The 20806-nt window shown below is 40.1% G+C and overlaps 1 protein-coding gene and 1 pseudogene across 1 annotated transcript in view; both read right to left on the reverse strand.

Moving 5' to 3' along the window:
• Positions 1-20806, reverse strand: part of OTUD7A (OTU deubiquitinase 7A) — a 391545-nt gene that overhangs the window by 235681 nt on the left and 135058 nt on the right. The gene's annotated exons all lie outside the window — the stretch shown is intronic.
• On the reverse strand, positions 16361-17084 carry LOC129510512 (pre-mRNA-splicing regulator WTAP-like; annotated as a pseudogene).

The raw sequence follows: 20806 nt of genomic DNA on the forward strand, positions 1-20806 counted from the left end.
GTGTCAGGCTTCCCACTCAGTGAGGAGTCTACTTGTCTCCCTTCCCTCTGCCTCTCCCACTGTGTGCTCTCTCTGTATCTCTCTCTGTCTCTCCCTCTCAAGTAAATAAATAAATCTTTAAAAAATTACTGCTTAATTATTTCAATAATGCAGTTTGTATTAACACCTTCACTCTGTGGTCTGAAATATTACATTGTTGAGATGCACTGGCAATCAAAGAAAATGGACTATACAATTGTGCATGAAATGTGAATGGGAACAACCCTCACAGAAAGAAGCAGGGCAGAAAGGAGCAAAGACCAGCAAAATGCATACACTGGGACCAGCAAGAATGCCATGAGAATGTCCTACAGGAAAGAAAGGAGGTTCGCTCTGATGGTGCTCAAAGACCTTCACCACTGCATCTCAAGGACACACAGGAAGCAACATGAGTACCCAGCAAAGAGGAACATTGTTAGGGAATCTGGTCTACTGAGTTCAGTGGAACATTTTCAGACATTATAAGTTATCTAAAAAATGAAGATGTTTCCAAATGGCATGTTGCCTGTGATGCACTTTGTAAAATCTGTACATATGGACACAGAGAAATCTAATCAGGTTACTTCCCTCTGAAGGCCGCCAGGTGCCTACACCATTTCACATGAACTATGAACTTTGAAGATGGCAAAATAAGTCAGTGTGATGGGTGCAAATGGCCTTCTTTGATTTAATGTTCTCTACTTCATTTAAGTTTTTTTTTACATTTGAAATAATCCAGACATACAAAAAAGTTGCAAAAATAGTACAAAGAATTCCCACTTACCTCAATACAGCTAAACACTCCAAATGTTAAAGTGTTACATTTATTTTATCATCTCTTCTACATATGAATCTAACCTAAAGACCCTACTGAAGTTTCACCCACTGTTGCAACAATGTCCTTTGTTGCAAAACACTTGTTTTCTGGTCTAGGATCTCACATTTATTTCATGTGTATGTGTTTAACCTAGTTTTTAAAAATCTGAAACATCGAGTCCCACATCAGGCTCCTTGCATGAAGCCTGCTTCTCCCTCTGCCTGTGTCTCTGTCTCTCTTTCTCTCTGTGTCTCTCATGAATAAATAAAATCTTAAAAAATAAGTTTAAAAATAATAAAAATCTGAAACAGTTTCTCAGCTTTTCATTTCATGACCTTGACATCCTACTTAGGTATGGAATGTCCCTCCATTTGGATCTGTCCTGTGATGACTGATGATTAGAGTCATTGTACATTTCTGGCAGGAATAGGACAGAAGTGATGCTCTGCTCCCAGTGTGCCCAAGCACCAGGAGACACCTGACGTCTGCTGGGCTCTATTTGGGCTCATCACTCATGATGCCAATTTTGGACTCTCACATAAAAGGATGCCTATCTGGTTCCTCCCCTATAATGTTACTATATCTTCATTTGTAATTAATATTAGCTTGCATGGAGACACTGTAAATACTCTACATCTCATTGAATTTGCCCCCACTGGTTTAGCATTCAGTGATATTTTTGCCTACAACAATTAAAACTTTGCTGGTTGTCAAATAGTGATTCCTAGTTCCTTTCTTTCTTCTACACTTATTAACTGGTATTCTACTATAAGAGAAAGCTTTTCCTTACCCCCTTCCTATTTACTCATTTATTTATATTAGTATAGACATAAGCATTTTTCTTTACTAAGAATCCTTACCTATTTAATAAGGAGTAACCTATTGCTATTATAATTAGTTTGAGGCTCAAACTGTCACAGTGTCCACGATATGTTTTTTCCTGAAGCTTCAGTTACATGAACACAGTATGCTTCTTTGACTCTCTTCTCATGGTCCTATTTCTTTGCTGGATAATTCCTATTAGCCAGTTTCCCCAACTTCTCTTACCCTCCCTTCTCAAATCTTGCTATGACTTCAATATCTCCATTCTTCTCTTTGATCTCGCTACCTGCCCACTTGTGTAGGCTTAAGCAGTGGGGTTTGTGACTTAAATTTCTTTCTTACCTCTGTGAAGAACCTAACTGGTCCATATGAGGAGCTCAATAAATAAATGTCTGCTAAGTGACTAGGGCAAAACAAAACAATAGTGGAAATCCTTTTATTCTACACAACCTGTAATTCTACAGGGTTCTGTATATTAGATTAAGTCTCATAACTTTGTTGTTGAAATCTTCCATATCCTTGCTAAATTTTTTCCTGTCATTTGAAGTTACTTAGAAAGCCAGATTAGTCTCTCTCTATGATTTGCATTCATTACTTCATATGCTGAGACTTGGGGCATGATGTTTTAAATTTCTTCTTCAGTTTTGGTCCCAGGATTTTCCCTTCCTTAATAACTTGGATGAGTAACATACATTTCAAAGAAACACATCCTACACTCAGCTTCAGAGAGTCTGATATCTTTCCAAATCAACCCTCCTGGAATCTTCCTGTCTCTGTCCTGTCTCTGTTCAGGGCAACCCCAGGTTTCCCTTTCTTTTGGCCAAAAACTGTAGGAGTCAGTGTGAATTTTTTCTTTCCCACTCCACATCTGGCCATCTGACAAGTCCTGTTGGGTTCTAAAAACAATTTGAACACTGATTTGCCTTCTTCTCATCGATCCCCCTGCCTCTATCCTCATTTTTGCTCATCTACATTATTTATTGCAACCATCTTCTCCCTAGTCTCCCTGCTCAGAAAGGCTGACTTCTAGTTTCAAAACAGCAGCCACAGGGACTTTGATAACTACAAGTTGGATCAAGTCCCCCTGCTTAAGACCCTCCAATGATGTCCCATCTTACTTAGAGAAAAAGCCGAAGTCCTGTAAGTAAGGCCCGATAATGCTTCTGATGACATTGTGCTTGATTCCCCTCTGATCCCATCTGCTTTCTCCTCATCTCTCCCCACCAGCCATACTCGTCCTGGATGTTTCTTCTTCCTGGGACAGACATCCCTCTCCTGCCCCCATCTCCCTCATCTCTTGCTCCAGATCCTCCTTACAATCACCTCCTGGGGAGGGCTCCCTAGACCCTTTTGTCTAAATGCTAATTGCCCCCTGTGGGGTCTTCACTGCTTCATATCTCTGTTCTCTGCATTGATCACTCACAATTTATACATTACACACATGTATTTTTTGTCCTTTTTCCCCATTAGAACATAATTTCCATGAGGACATGGAGTTCTGTTGGTCTATACACTAATAAATGTACAGTCCCTGGCCCAAAATAGGCATATAATACATATTTAAAAAATTAAATTGAAATGCATTGCGTTCTATATCTGCAAAGATGTTTCTAACTTCTTTCTGCTTTTCTAGTTAGAGAAAGAGTTTTCAGGATATCTAGTGTAGCATTCTGTGGGAAATCTATGCTGTGATTTCTATCTAAGAGGAAAAATAAGTAGACTTAGGCTGCTCTTCACTCTAAAATCAGGTTGAAAATCTGTCAAGGTACTGCTCATCTCTAAGCAAAAGAAATCCAATAGCATCCTGTTAGAGACAATCAGACAGACCCAATTGTCCTTTTTTTTTTTTAATTTGACCTTAAATACTAATACATTTTGTATGCAGAGTTTGTGGCTGATCCCTGTAAAGGCCTAATGGTAACGTATATGTTCATATTAATGATAAATAATTAAAATATTCTAAAAAGAGAAAGATTGTGGAGGAGTTTAAAGTTACTCACAAGACACTACCAGACAGGTGTTGCATGATTCACCCATGTTTTACAGACTGTTTCAGTAACTTCCTTCTGTGTCACATCCAATAGTCACCATTTCTGTATCTTGAGATAATCAGGGTGTAACAGTATAGCATTAGACTGTTTTAGTAGATGTTTTTACAATGGGGGGAGAAAGTATTAGAATATCCTTAAGTTTAAGTGAAGGCAAAGTCAATGCTGTTTCAAATGTTAACTTTGTAAGAGCACAGAGCCTTTGGGCAGCCACATTTGTCCTATATTGTCAAAATAAGTGGCCACAGGTAATTTCCTCCACTTTCATGTTCCTATTCTTTTCTATATCAATATTCCATTTGTGCTCTCCTTCCTCAGGGCACAATCTTCACCCACAGTTAGCCTCTGAAAGAGTTTCTCAATAACAAAAGTTGAAAATCAAGTAAAAAAAACCTTACTACTCATTTTCTCCCTCATTATTTGTGAAAGACACTAAGAATTTTGTCTAACACAAAGTAAGGTAATGATTTATAAATCAATGTGACCATTATTTGGTTTCCTTTTTCTGCCCATAAAGCTAAATTTTATATTAAATTAATGAAGGATATTGAAAAAATCATGTGACTCTCCCACAGAGAAGCCAAGCAACAGCTGTTGTACACAGCTTGCCTGTGATACAGAAGTAAAGGCAAATGCTCTGCACATCAGCCTCCACATCAAACCTCAGGTCATGGCTGGTGTATCTCTCATCAGATTCCTCACATGTGACTTGAAGTATATGCTCAATAAAAATATGTTGACTAACTGAGTGAATGAATACATAATTGAAGAAGAAGAGATTAGGATCTGGGTGTGTAAACAGTTGGCAGAGCAAAATGGCTGGCCTCAACCTGAGGGTGAAACCTCATCCTTCCTTGCATGGACTCTGGGCATTTAGCCCAGACATACTATAGGGAACAAATTTGTTACTATTCCTTGTGGTTAATTTTTATTTAATCACCTAAATTACACACACACAATTATGTGTGTAAAAAACTATGTGAAGGCACAAAGTAAAAATGTTCCTAAGCCACCCCTGATGGTAGAGGAAACCTCTACGGAGCCCATGCAAAGTCATCCAGCAGTGGTGGGTGTTGGGCTGCTGAGGAGCCATGTGGGGGCTACAGGATGGTCAGGTTAAAAGGACCCCAGTTCCACCTTGTCCACTCCTGACCTTACTGATGACAAAACAGGTCCAGGAAACATAAAATTATATCCTAGGGACAGGACCACACACGAAGGATCCAGGGCTTTAGCTGGCTGTTGTTTATGATGCTCTGGATTTCTGATCTGACTGTCCTGGCAGCTGTGACCCCAGCCCCTAGCTCTCCTTGACAGCAGCATAGATGAGAAGAGAGAAGGAAAAGATGCTGCCTGTCATTGTCCCTGAGAAGTTCTTTAGTGCTGCTAAAGGAGGGAGCTGGCTTATCTTAATGGGACAGTGAATCTAACCATGGAAGGCAGGCCGGTGAGGGGGGGAAGCAGGCAAGGAAGCAAGGACCAGGAGGCCAAGATGACCAAAGCATCAGAGGCTGGAGCAGCTGGGGGAGGCCAGGAGGCCAGGTCAGCTGCCTTCTCCTCTCAGATCCCTCAGGTTGGCCTGCACAGCACAATTTACCTTTGATGGCAGTACCAGTGTGACTGAGGACACAACTGACCACCACCTGAATCTACACTCCGCCCTTCACTTGTATGACATCATGGCGGGGTGGCTGGGAACTTCAGCTAAGTGATCAGCCTTGCAGAAAGAAATCTGGGTCCTACGTCCTTCTGGGTCTTTCCTTTACAAGCATATAATTAACATATCAAGAATATAATTAAGATCATGTTATATAGTCTTGGGTGGCTTGTTTCTCATAACCATGGCTGTTTTCCTATGCCAGCAGACAGAGCTACTTCGTTTCCTACCCGCTGGCCACATAACTTTCCACTGTGTAAATGTACCTGATTCACTGAGCTCTTGCCTTGCCTTGGGCTTTGTCTTATTATAAAACAAGAGTGAAACAGGGACCCCTGTTCGGGTATCTTGGCCTGCATAGGCAGAAATGGCTGTAGGAAAGATTCCTTAAAGTAGACGTGGTTGTTAAAATGGAATTAGAGGTTAAATTAGATAGACACTTGCACATAGTCCTTTGTGAATCACATGGAAAAAGAATATTTAACTGTGTGAGGTGATGGGTGTTAATTAAATTTACTATGGTCATCATTTCACAATATATACATACAGCAAATGCTTTATACAATGTTATATGTCAATTATACCTCAAAAAAACTGGAAAAGGTAAATTTCACTAAAATTAAAAAAAAATCATATGCCAACTTATATACCACCACCCACGAACAATGTGAGTGTCTGTCTCCCACACCCTTGTCAAGACTGGGCATCTTCAATCTTTTAGATATTTGCCAACTATGTGAATGAAATGTGGTACCTCCAAGTTTTTTTTTTAATTTCACTTTTCTGATTACTCACAGATTGATACACTTTTCACTTGTTCACAGGCCATTTTTATTTCTTCTGTGAACTGCCTATATATATCTTTTACTGATTTATTTTTCTTATTGATTTGAGGCACTCTTTGTGTATTATGGATATTAAATTTTTATTTTAAATAAACAAATATATAATAAAAATATCAAAATAATAAAATAATAAAAAATTAATAAAAATTAGTAAATTTTAAATTAATTTCTCATCATTGGTTGCTTATCTTTTCCTCTTTTTATGATCACTTTCACCCATGAAAGTAGAAAATTTAATTAAATAAAATCCACATTGTTTCTCTTCTATATTTGTAAATTTTGTGGCTTGCTTAGAAAGCCCTTCCCCCAATATAAGGGCTATTCTCTGAGATTTCTTTTTAATTGTTCTTGCAGTGTTTCCCTCCCAAATGCTCATACCTTAATACATCTGGAATGAACATTTGTAGGTATAAGAGATTTAGGTTGTGAATTGCTTCCATATGGGTAACTAAGTATTACTACATGTAGCTACATGGTCGACCTTTTCATCACTGATTTAAAATACCACAGTTATCATATACTAAATATGCTAAATATGCTTTTGATGCAATCCTAAAACAAAGAGTGGGTGGTAGGAGTTTAATGGGGCAGATGAGGGCTTCAAGGAACTGAGATTCAGTTTCTGTTGCTCACAGAATGAGAACTCATGTAGAAGCTAAGGTAGGTGGTTACCTGTGAACACCTAAGATAGTATCTTCTACAGTCATAAGACAGGGACACGGATGGCAACATCGACCATCCTTGGTCATAAGACCAAAGGGAATGGAGTGACTGACTTTCCCTGAAGAAATATTCTATGGATTATGGTTGTTCTAAGGCTAATCCATACACAGCTGCCAACCCCAAGGAGGCCATAATTTTCAATGTTGTCTTCTTAAAAAAAGGAGGAGCGAACACCAGGAGAATAGGAGATGGCATAACTGGGAAGCACTGGGACCAGGTAAGGGGTCTTCACAGCCTGTGCCCAGTGGAAATCTAGAATTTCTATGGCCAGTGACTGCCATCTTCCCCTCATTTTAGGAGTGCTCACAGTGGTTGCTCTTCTCTTCCACCACTATGCATGAGGAGTGTGGGGAGGTGTGTGTATGTACGTGGTTTAATGTGATACATGTGGTTGTATGTGTGTGTATTATGTGCAGTTATGTGATTGTGTGTGTGTGTAGGGGTTGCAGGGTGCCAGCTAATTTGTCTTTTTAGTTCACAGGTCTTCAGAGTAAGAGAAGCAGTATCTGGATCTTACAAAGCAACTACTGGATGGACATCATGTAGATTTCTGTTTGTGACGCTGAAAAATTATACGTATTTTACATTAATGAATTATGCAAACGCAAAAATTAAAAACAAAAACCCCTGACTTTGAAGTTAATGAGACATTAGAGTTGTCTCTCATGGGTGCAACTACATTTGATATTTGTGTGAAAAAACTGAATTAAATATTTGGTGACCAGAAAGGTGGCTGCGGTGGACATTAAAACTGTTCACTAATAGGGAATAAAGGGGAAAGGAGAGAAAATGAGTGAAAATATCAGTGTGGATGACAGAACATGAAAGACTCCTAACTCTGGGAAATGAATAAGGGATAGTGGAAAGGGAGGTGGGCGGGGGGTTGGGGTGACTGGGTGACGGGCACTGAGGGGGGCACTTGACGGGATAAGCACTGGGTGACATGCTGTATGTTGGCAAATTGAATTCCAATAAAAAAAAAAACTGTTCACTAATATCTGAGTTTCTTCTGCTTCTGGGCACTCAGAAGAATTGTATTTCCTGGCTTCCCTAAGGCTATTCATGGAAGATATATATATAAAACTTCCTTGGCCAGTGAAACTTGAGGTGAGGTGATGTATGTAATTCTGAATCAATACATATCATTGCTGGGCCTCAATTCTGTAGTCCTTCCCTTCCTCCCTTCCACCAAGTCTGGTGACATTCCAGATGGCAGCTGGTTTGTCAGCCTGCATGAGAGTGACATTGCAGTAAGCTTGAAAATAAACCTCTGTGGGTAAAGCCTCTGAGATTTGGGGGCTGTTTGTTACTGTACCTAACTTAGTTAATTGATATACTAAGTATTTCCATTCATTTCCAGGGCTTCAAGTATCTCTATACTGATGATTTTCAGATTTATAATCTCATTTAGTTCAGTCCACACCCCTTGGGCTAGAAACTTTTTTTTTTCCATCTTGAGCTCCTTTTTCTTCTCTATCCACACTCTTCTCCTTGGTAATCTTGTCTCCTGAAATATCATTTGTGCACCAGTGTCTTCCAAATTTAAAATTCTCCAATTTAACACCTCTCCAGGACACCATACTTCACTCCTGCATGGTGCTTGCATTAGCCTGGATTCTTAAAACTGAAAAAAAGCATTGTCCTTGTCTCCTGAATTTTACTCTTAAATGGACCAATATTGCCTAATATAAAAAAGACCTTTGAAAAAGTCAACACACACACACACACACACACACACACACACACACTGAAAAAAAGTGTTTATATTTTCTTTCCTTACATAAGTAGCAAGACTAGAACAAATGTAATAATCAAAAATAATAACCTGTACAGTGTAATTAGAAAAAAAGGAAAGAAGGAAAAAATAAAGGTAGATTATATTAAACAGAAAATGCAAAAATTGAAAACGATGTTATCGTACATTATTATTAACCTTCTTCAACAATCACAGTTGGGAAGCAAGTGAAAACTGAAACCAGCCACTTTCCTAAGACATATATCCATCAAGGAATATGCTCTTGAGGGCACTGCTCATGGAAGACCCCTAAGTTACCAGGAAACATCACTGGCAGTCCCAGTAGTTGCAATGAGTCATGGTACCCACCAGCCAAGAGCAAATATGGAGGAGATATGAATGTGAGAGCTGATGGTGGCAGGTCAAGGCTCTCTTTGTTAACACTTTGCAGTGGGAACCATTTTCTGGGAAAAACTGCCTAAATCCAAGATAAAAAATGGCAACAGACACAGAAAAACACACTTGCCTGCCTCAGTACATTATATCAAGAGGCATGGGAAAGGTCTGAAATCTCCACTTGCCCATCAAGCTTATTTTGACTCGTAATCAGAATGGTGAGGTCAACTGTCATGGAGATGGGAGGCTGTGTGTCAGGGCCATGCCATCTTGGGCAGCCTCCAGGAATACCATGCTAGCTCCAAGTGCTTGCCTGCTTCCCTATTAGGTCTGAAGTCCATCATTTCCTCACCTTTAGCACAATATCTTGATCATCTATAATCTCCCATTAAGGTATTCCATACTCTTGGTGGGTTCATCCCTCCACCCCACCCTCATATTTCTACTTTTCCCATACTCCCACAAGAGAACTCCATCTGCTCTGTAGGGCTGCTTCTGTTTTGTAAGCTCCTGCATACACATAAGTCCATTTTTAGGCTCTCCAGTTCTGTGGTGCCTGTCCCACACATGAATACCATATACTTATAGTCACTATTAATTTGAAACTTTGATAACTACTAGATAATCTACCCTCCTTATTCTTTTTTTCCACTTGCCTTGGTTGCAGACCTTCCATTCAATATAGATCTTATATCTCTCATTCATTTCCCAATCTGATGCCAAGTGGCTTCAGTTAGGACCATTCCTCCAAGACTGTTCTTGCTAAGACCCACAGGTTGGGCACATTTCTAATCCCATGGGCTTTTCATTCCTCATTTTATCAGATCTGTGTGTAGTGCTCAATACCTTTGATGAAACTTTCCTTGAATATTCTCCCTTATTGTCTCCATAACACTAGCTCTTTTGATTTCCTAATAATTCTCAGCCTCCCCTTCTCGATCTTTGCTGGCTCTTCCACAGATCTCTGACCTGTAAATGACACATTCCTTGGAGCCCCACTCTGAGCTCTTGCTCACACTTTCTCCATAGATGTTGTCAGCACCCATGTCTTGAAATACCATCCAAATGCCAACAATCCCCAAATTTATATTTCCAGCCCTGAACTATCTTCTGAATTTCACTTCAGTCTTGTGGATCTGACCACCTATGTGACATCTCACTTGAATATATCTCAGTTACCTCAAACATAATGAGACCATAAACACATTCCACTCTCCTCATTGGATTGGCCTCTCCTCCATTTTCCCCCCATTTGTGAAGGGTTTTCCCCGTCTATTTAAGTTGATCAAGCCAGGATGCTGGAAGCATTCTTGGTCCTCTTTCTCCACAATCAGTGAAGTTGTTAATCCATAACTCATGTAAAGTCTACAATTTAATGATGGGATTTCTACCTTCAAATGACCTTAAATCCATCTGCTTATTTCCTTCTTAATTTCTACCCATCTGCCCCAGGGACCCAGCACAGAACAGCTGGGATGATCTCCTGCTTCTGCTCTTACTTCCCACCCCAATCCATTCTCTACATAGCAACCTTCATGATCTTTTAAATTGGATCATGCATTTCCCTCACCTTAAATTCCAAAGTAGAATTTTACCTGTAAAATAAAAACAGAAGCTCCCCTCCATAACCTAGGTCCACTTGTGTTCTAGCCCTGCCTCCCTCTCCATCTCATTCTACACTACTGTCCTTCATCCATTATGTTTCTCCCCACCCCCACCTTTCTTTTCTCTGAATACTCTTCCTCCTGAGGAACTCAACCTCTCTGAGTACTCTTCCTCCTTGCTTGCCAGCCTTCCTGTACTGACTCATACACATTCTTCAGGTCCTATGTCACTAGCTAAAAGATTTCCCCTGACAATTACCTAAATTAAGTCCCATGTGTTTTTTCTCATAGAACATACTTTTCTCTTTACTGTGCTTCACATTAATTGCAACAAGGTGCATGTATGTGTGTGTTAGTATCTTTATACTTCATTTCACTGGAAGCTCCTGGAAGAGTTGGGCCACGTCTGTTAATCTCCATTGGGAATCCTGCAGCTGGCACAATGCCTAGCACAGAGACACCTAAAAAATGCCAAGTAAGCACTAACATATCTGTTTATCACATAAATAGATAACTGAACTTTGTAGCCTTGATGGCCCTTAGTTCAGCAAGACATATGGACTGCTGGGCCTGGCTTATGTCACAGCTCTGACATTGACTGTCAAGAGAAAGAGGAGATAACTCACTGAAGTCAGCAACAATTGGTTATAAGCACTGTGAGTCATGTGACAGAGAAGCTTGGATTCAGACTACCCAGGAAGGCAGTTCATTGAGTGTTCAGAACAGTGGGTTAGGATAGGTGCTTACTGAGTGTGGCCCTTTAATGATTTTCCTTTTTCAAGCTAAAATAATGTAACAGATCCGACACCTAGTTTACCTCCAAGAACATTCCATGTGGCACCTGGAGAAGCAAGCAAACAAAAATAAGTGCAGCTAAAATTGGGTCTTATTTTCATTCTCCACTTTCAGACTTTAACCTCCCATTTTCTGTACCCTTAATCTTATCTTGCTCACATTCCTGATAGAAGCCTGCTCATCTGCTTCCCCCAGGATTGTGATCCTGAGCACCCTCCTAGAAGCACAGCTCTTATAAACCATGCTTCCAGTTACAGCCTTCCATCTACATCTGCTCTATATTCCTTCCCCCTTTCTTCGCACATTCCTCAGCCCTCTGCTGGTTGTCTTCCACCCTTACTTCTTTCACCAGGTCTCATGTATGCTTTATTTTTCCTTTACTCCCCCATAATACTAACAATCTCTGCTTGGGCTAAATCTTTGTGTCCTCCCAAAATTCACATGTTGATATCCTAATGGCCTCATGATCTTAGGAGGCAGGGGCCTCATGAGCTCTGTCCACCATAAGAGGACACAGCAAGAAGGTGGAATCTCCAAACCAGGAAATTAACTCTCACCAGAACCTGACCATGCACCCTGATCTCAAACTCCCAGTCTCCAAAACTGTAAAACAAATTTCTAATTTTTAAACACCTGGTCTGTGGTGTTTTGTTATAGAAGCTTGGACTGTGCAATATAATCCTTCATCCTTACCGTTCTTGCCTCCCTGTATGGTATTTTACTCTCTTTCCTTCTCTGGAGTACCTGCCATCTATTGCCTTTAATGCTGGCTCTTTTCCTTGTCTCACTGCCTTACTGTGGATCTCTACCAGGTCTTATTTGTGAGAGTTCATCTGTCCATTTCCAGGCTTAAAAACCCTGTGCGTATTTGGCTCTGAAATGTCTACCTTCCAGCAACCATAGCAATTCAAATTCAGCTCATTTTGTAGTCATCCATTAGGGAATTTTATGTTCTGGACCATATACTGCAGCAAACACACTAGATAGCGTAGAGTCAAGCACAACTCTTGCAAAGGGGCAGTACAGATCAGGTTTGGAGGAGGTGACCTGGACTCAACCCCAATGCTGCAGTTTCTTAACTGTGTGACCTAGGGCAGGATTCTTAGGCTTTCTAAAACTTGGTGTCACATCTGAATCTTTGGGTAAATCCCTAACAGTGCAATTGCTGGGTCATAGGGCAGGTCTATTTTTAACTCTTTGAGGAACCTCCACACGGTTTTCCAGAGTGGCTGCACCAGTTCACATCCCCACCAACAGTGTAAGAGGGTTCCCTTTTCTCCGCATCCTCTCCAACATTTGTTGTTTCCTGCCTTGTTAATTTTCCCCATTCTCACTGGTGTGAGGTGGTATCTCATTGTGGTTTTGATTTGTATTTCCCTGATGGCAAGTGATGCAGAGCATTTTCTCATGTGCATGTTGGCCATGTCTATGTCTTCCTCTGTGAGATTTCTCTTCATGTCTTTTGCCCATTTCATGATTGGATTGTTTGTTTCTTTGGTGTTGAGTTTAATAAGTTCTTTATAGATTTTGGAAACTAGCCCTTTATCTGATATGCCGGGACACCTGCACCCCGATGTTTCTAGCAGCAATGTCCACAATAGCCAAACTGTGGAAGGAGCCTCGGTGTCCATCAAAAGATGAATGGATAAAGAAGATGTGGTTTATGCATACAATGGAATATTACTCAGCCATTAGAAACGACAAATACCCACCATTTGCTTCGTCGTGGATGGAACTGGAGGATATTATGCTGAGTGAAGTAAGTCAATCGGAGAAGGACAGTGTATGTTCTCATTCATTTGGGGAATATAAATAATAGTGAAAGGGAATAGAAGGGAAGGGAGAAGAAATGTGTGGGAAATATCAGAAAGGGAGACAGAACATAAAGACTCCTAACTCTGAGAAACGAACTAGGGGTGGTGGAAGGGGAGGAGGGCGGGGGGTGGGGGTGAATGGGTGACGGGCACTGAGGGGGACACTTGACGGGATGAGCACTGGGTGTTATTCTGTATGTTGGTAAATTGCACACCAATAAAAAATTAATTTATTAAAAAAATAAATAAAAAAAATAAAAACACTAAAACTTGGTGTCATCTCCCACATGGCAGTGTGTCACAAAACTGCTGTCATCACATAGCACTCAAGCAGTGGTAGGCAGACAGTGGGCCTCACAGGGTCTGTGGGGAGGATGGTGATAGTGGGATGAAGGAAGGGGTAGAGATGCTCACATGTTGTTCAAGCTCTGTCCTGTGATGTTTTCTGCACTGGACAAGAATTAAGAGGCTCCTTGATCAAAGCTGCTGAAGTGTCAAAGGAAAAAATAAAATACATAAATATAAATATAAAATATGCTTAGGACAGATCTAGGATTCCCTTTTTCCCCAATGGTTGAAATTTTCTCTACAACCTAAGGTTTTAAGCAGGTGTGTGACATCAAGCTATTGGAATAGCATAATGTGGCATCATTTGGTCAAGCTATGATGCAAGCCCCAGAAATCAACTTAACAGTTTAAATATCATTACTATTTGAGGGACACCTAGAAGGGAGTTCACTGAGTACTCAGAACAGCAAATTAGGATAGGTGCTTACTGAGTGTGGCCCTTTAATGATTTTCCTTTTTGAGCTAAGTTTAGTGACTGGCTCTTGATTTTAGCTCAGGGTCATGATCTCAGGGTCCTGGGATTGAGCCCTGTATCAGGCTCTGTGCTTACTAAAGAGTCTACTTGAGGATTCTCTCTCTCCCTCTGCCCTACTCCCGCTGTCCTCTCTTTTAAATAAATAAATAAATAAATAAATAAATAAATAAATAAATAAATAAATCTTTTTAAAAATGTCATTACTATTTGATGTTTTAGCCAAATGCAGTTAGATCACACACCCTTTTTATCCTTTTCCGAGGGAGATCCCTTTTTACATTTTTACATTACATCTACAGAGTTTTTCCATATTCAGAAGTTGGGGATGTGTTCTGATTTTGCATTTTAAAGAAGCAAGATAAGCAGAGATGTTTATAGCAGTTTATTCATAACTGACAAAACTTGGAAGCAACCAAGACAGCCTTCAGTAGGTGAATGGATAAATAAACTGTGGTGCATTTAGACAATGGAATATTATTCAGAGCTAAAAAGAAATGAGCTATAAAACTACTAAAAGACATGGAGAAAACTTTAAATGCATATTGCTAAGTAAAAGAAGCCAATCTGAAAAGGCTACACACTGTATGCTTCTAACTATGCAGCATTCTGGAAAAGCCAAAACTATGGAGACAGTAAAAAGATCAGTTGCCAGGAGTAGGGCTGGGGGAGAAAGGATCAACACACAGAGCTCAGAGGATTTTTACGATTGATACCATAATGGTGGATACATATCATTACACATTTGTTCAAATGCGTAGAATGAACAGCAACACCAAGAGTGAACTCTAATGTAAATGATAGATTATGATGTGACAACAAAGGTTCATAATTGTAACAAATGCACCAATCTGGTGGGGGATGTTGATAATGCAGGATGCTATGTGTGTGGGAGAGGGCAGAGGGTGCAAGAACCATCTATACTTTGTTCTCAATTTTGCTATGTACCTAAATCTGCCCTAAACAACAAAATCTATTTAAGGAAGAGTAAGATAAATTATTCCCAATGAAAAAATACATAAGCACATAATCATATAGACACAGACATTTCCCCTCCTGTAACCCTTTCTTGAACATGCTCTAGTTTTGGGGGGAGCAGAATCCCAGAGATGAGGAGGTGAACCAGGCCAGGGAAAGCACAGGGAAGGGCAGGCTCTCTCCTCCTATCTTCCCTGAAATTTCTTCTTTGATATTAAAATTGTATCAAAAAACAGATCATTCTCTTAGGCTCTCTCTCACTCCATGGCCAATATCCTATGGTCATTTTCTTTATGTGTAGACACATTGTACTGTTATAGAAAAGTCATTCCTGACTGGTACACAGGCATGGGGTTGAAATGGACTCCAGGCCCCTGGGCCGGAGAGAACTGTGAGAAAAAGGAGTCTGAGAGATGCCCAGAATGGCCCCAGGGGGAGCCACAGCTGAAATAGCTCATCCTGCCCCCTAGTTAAATGTGCTTTAATTTATTTTTATTTATTTTTATTTTTTATTTTTTTTCAAGGCACATTTAATTTAATATCAAGAGTGCAATACAAATGGCCCAAATACAATGAAGGAAACACATTCCCCCATTAACATCAACGACAGTACTTTTTCAACATGTGCCTGTTGAATGGAATGGGGATTTAATTTCACTACTGAAAAAAATAACGCAGTGAGTCTCATCACAGCCAATATCCTTATACAATCTAGTAGTGAAATGAATGTTTATAATGCTTCAAACAGTTTCAACCTGAAGTTTGATACCACACCTTTATGTTTGTTTGTACAGTCCTCAGTAAGATTATCTACAGCATTAGCAACCATTCAAAGAACAAACCATTGATTAAAACCATATTGATTTAAGGCTCAATCAAGTAATATAGAGCCCCAAACTAAATGGTTAAATATATGAACTACTTATACTGACATCTATTATTTGATTCTCTCATGACTATTAAATTGGTTCTTAGCAAATAAACTCTTTAAAGGCAAAATTCACCTCATTTGAGTTTTGACTCAGAAGTTCAACAACAATCACAAAGTCCACAGTCTTATTGGCAAACCTGAGATACAGTGTCTCTAAGTCACTATGCTCAAGGTTAAGAGCAATGCATATTTCATTTTTACATTTTACTGGAATTTTACATGTTCAATACATGATTTTAAATCTCTAGGTTTTCATTCCTCCAAACTGTCTGAAGACACAGTGTGCCACAGACTTAAGATTTCTGTTTCTCCCTCTATTTTCTTCAAACAGAAACATTTCTCAAGTGTCTACATGTTCTAGAAGGGGAATTTTTCGGAGGTGGTCACTTCTTCGGTAGAGTCCGATGCCATCAGGCCTCTGAAGCAAGGGGAGGGGGACGAAAAAAAAGCTAAAACACAAGGTTCATCTGGTAAGTTTTACATTAACCATTACAAGCTGGATAGTATAAGAATGTGGCTTTTTTTGGCTCAAAAAGTCCGAGTCTTGGTGTGGAAACGAGTACTTGGCTGTCCCACCACAGCTTTCTCGCAGTGGGACTGTCAGGGAAGTCTTGACTGGGGTGTATGATTTGTTTACCTATCAGGCATAAACTTCCAGGCACTCAGTTCATTTTGGGCTTGTTCCAGGTTGTCTTTAGTCTGTTCCAGTTCACCTTTCATTTTGAAGAAAAACAAGTTGATCGCTGGGTCTACCATTGTTGATCTCAGTTGGGCAACACTAGGCTGCTGGACTTGCTTGAGGTACTGGATTTGAGTTGAACACTCTTGCACCTCTAGCTCCTTGGTTGCTAGTCGCATTACAAGGATGCTTTCCCTGCGAGCAGACCCTTGTTTGTTGCTTTAGTTTTTCTTCAGACTCCCTTAACCCATCATTAGAATTAAGATCTGTGTACTTGCCCTCCAAAGCTTGGACATACGCTTCATATTGTTTCCACCTTAGAATGAACTCATCTCGTGCCATAACTTTGATGTCTGTTTCACTCAGTCGAACTTTTTTTGGAAGAGGTTCCTCGTTGGTCATCTTGAATCCTCTCCAGATGGAGGCCGCGCCAGCGCCGTGCAGTCACATAGGCCAAGGCTCCGCTGCCCGCTCGCCGCCCAGGCCACCACATCGTCCTGCCCCGGCCCCTGCGCTCCTCCTCTCACCGCAGCCCTGGCGCTCCCCCTAAATGTGCTTTTAATTAGGCCATGCTTCATACTTATGTCAAGGAGGGGATAAATTTAGTTGCATAACTTCAGCTTAATAAGCCACTGGGGCATACAATTCACCTTAGAAAGCTATTCATAACATATGGCTAAAATAACCAAAAAGTTGATTCTTGGGGAAGTGCCCTCTGCTTACCTGGAAAAGTTGCTACACAAATTCCTAAAGCAGATCTAACCAGCATGCTCTCAACAGGTTTATTTTATAAAGGTGACTCTTCCAGCTATAGCACAGTCCTTCATAAAAGATGGTGGGAAAATGTTGCATTAATAAAGGTGGAATTAGTCCAATGGCTGCATTTTGTCTTTCTTTCCATTTCCTGCCTCTGTCTCCTGGCACTTTTTCTCACAGAAACTTACTCTCAGTGTTACATTCCATTTTCATGGCTGCATTTTCCTCTGGATATTAGTTTATGTGTTTTGCTATGGTTGCAATAAGCCCTACCCAACTGCAGCCCACATGTCCTCCTTGCAACTGCTGGCACACACAATATAATGGCTTCTTCGCACAGCAGCACAAACACGGAAAGTATAACCTGTTCAGTCTCCTGCGAAAGGTTCCTCAACAGCATTTGGCTTGCCATGGTGGGCTCTTGAATGCAAGTTTCAAACCTGATTCATGATCCTGCTGGCTGCATAGACCTGTGTGAGTTTCTTTATATTTTGCCTTTCTGGATTGTTGTGAGGGTGAAATGAGGTCAACACAAAGGACTCAGAGCAGAGGCCAGCACAGAAAGGATGGGACTTGATGATGCTCCCTCCCAGACTCATCATGGCCCACTTGTTCTTTGGGAACAGGATATTCTTCCCACCCACATCGTCTTTTATCCTCCAACATTCACATCTTGCTCCTTTGCCCAGCACATTCTTACCAGCTCTTCAGAATTCAACTTAAATACTACTTCTTCCAGGAAGCCCACCTGGCCTGCATAGACCAAGTCAGAGCAGCCTCTTGCCCTCTACCCTGAGTGTACCACTGACTCACCAGGGAGCAGACATTGCATCTGCCTTTCACCGCTATCTTTTCAGCATGAAGCAGAACACACAGGCATAGCAAGTGCTCAACACACGTCTGCTGAATAAATTAAAAGTCATGGCTGGAACTGTCACCTTGGGAATCAGCTGTAGACAAGATACTGTTTGAGCGCTCTCAGAAAAAGAACTCAGGGCACAAGTCTCAGTCATGTGTGGAGGAAACAAAATCAGAACAAGGGGAGACACCAGCAGGCTATTCAGACCCAGAGTATCTAGCAGAAGACTGAAAGCCACAGAGTGTGGAGATGGGCCAAAATGGAAAAGCTAATTGTGTTTCAGCAAGGGGGTATGACATCATAAAAATGCCAATTCTTTCAAAACTCATGCAAAACTGGAAGGCAATATCAATCAGAGTTCTAATGTCTTTTAGGGAATTGGATATAACTATTTTGAAGTGTGAAGTCAAGACTGGCCACTACTTGCTAATTATGGACACTGAATGATGGGCTCATGGGGGCTTAATATATTATTCTGTATACATTTACAGATGTTCAATATTTTCCATAATTGTTAAAATATTTAAGTAAAATTAGGTTAGTAGCAAACAAAAAAGAGGCACGGTCCTAAACTCTTTATATTTATTAACACGTTTCTAATAGCAAACAAAAAAAAATGAAGAATGCAATAAGGGAGGGTTTACTTCACCACAATGATGAGCTAGTCAATATATTATAAAAAAAAAATGTATGCCCAAAGTGGCATTTCGGTTCCCAGGGAAAAGAGTGGTCCATTTAATAAATGCCAGCTGGCAGAAAATATACTCACACCCCACCTCCATGCCTCCAGAAGTAAATTCCATATAAAGATATAAATGTTATACAGTTAAATGTAAACATATTACAAGAAAAAAGCAGGAAAATTTTTGTATGACTTTGGCATGAGGAAGACCTTCCTAAGCAATGCAAGATATCCAAAGAAAATAGACAAAAATTAAAAAAATATTTAACCAGATAAAGTTTTAAAATATGGCAGAAAAAAAACAGTATAAAGAGAACATTAGTAGGCTTAGTAAAATAGTTGTAACATATGACCACAAAACACTAAAAGTCTTATAAAGAACTGCTATACACTGTTAAGATAAAGACACACAGCGACCCAATGACAAAAGTCATGAATAGGCAGTTTACAGGGAATGAAATCCAGAAGGCCAATAATGCATAAAAAGATATTTGCGTGAGCACTGGTCATGAAGAAACAATGAAAACTGCCAATGTAATATAATTTTCAGACAGACTGGCAAAAAACCTACTGATGACATCTGGAGTCAGAGGGACTATACAGAATTCTGCACACCTCTGCATTTTTGGTGAGAATGTGAATTTTTTAAGCTCCTTTGAAAAAGTGATCTGAAAATATCGATTCAAATTCAAAATACAAGAGCTTAGCGATACCATATTGGGAAATATTTCTTACAGAAGTAAGTTAATACTATATTAGAAAGTATTCAGTGATATCATGTTAGAATTTTTGAAGTGGCAAAAACTGGAGAAAACCAGAATGCTTCTCAATGAAGAATAACTGGATACACTGGATGTGCTCCTCTGTTAAAGAATTGAATCCAGTTTGATTTGTTGATCTGGAAGGACATCTTTGATGCACAGTTTACCGAGGAGAGGAAGCTTTGAAGTTACATGTATTGTATAGAATCATAGACATCTAGTTGTAAAAACAAGTACAAAAGACTATTCTGTACTTACAAATATGAGCACAGCTAGTAATTTCTATATACTATCTATTAGCTAAGGAAAGTATAAATTGGGGGATATTATTAACATTTTAAAATGCTTTTTCATCTTTTCACTGACTATAAAAACTTCCATTGCTTTTGTAACAAAAATTAATCAAGAAAATTTTTGTAAAAGGTGACATTTTGCCAGGGAACCCAAGGGGGTGGAGGGAAGAATTTCAAGGAAAGGATAAGTGGTTAACTAAGAGCCAATAAAGATTGAGCCTCAGGAGACTTGGATAAGCCTGGGTACTCTAGAAATAAGCACAGAAACCAGTAGGGGTGTGGCTGGGGACTTGGGGCAAATGTTGAATTCCATGGGTCAGAGGCCTCTGCTGTGACTATTTCCTATCTTGGTAACTAGCATCCTAATTGTAAAGGGGAGGGGAAATGAATTTGGTTGACGATGAAGACCTGAGCATTCATTCAGTCTGAATGGAGGCAAGGGAGGATATCAAGCCCACCCCTCTCCCCTCCCAGCCCTGCAGTCTGTCACAATTTCAGAGAATCCTGGAAACGTTCCTATAGAACAACACAGTGAGTCCAACAACTTCGACAATCTGAGAGGATGATGGGAAAACTAGCAAGTATCAAGCTTTTCCGGGAGGAAAGGACCAGCGACCACCTGCTGGTTGGGGCTGTTATCAAAGTGCATGTATGTCCCCCCTGGGGCCCATCTTTGTCCGTGATATAAAGCATGTGAACCCTGAAATCCAGGAAGAAACAGAAAGCATAATCACAAAATAATTTTGTTTTCTGGGACAGTACGCAGAGGACCA

This window comes from Nyctereutes procyonoides, unplaced genomic scaffold, assembly GCF_905146905.1.
Source record: "Nyctereutes procyonoides isolate TBG_1078 unplaced genomic scaffold, NYPRO_anot_genome, whole genome shotgun sequence".
Lineage (NCBI taxonomy): Eukaryota > Metazoa > Chordata > Mammalia > Carnivora > Canidae > Nyctereutes > Nyctereutes procyonoides.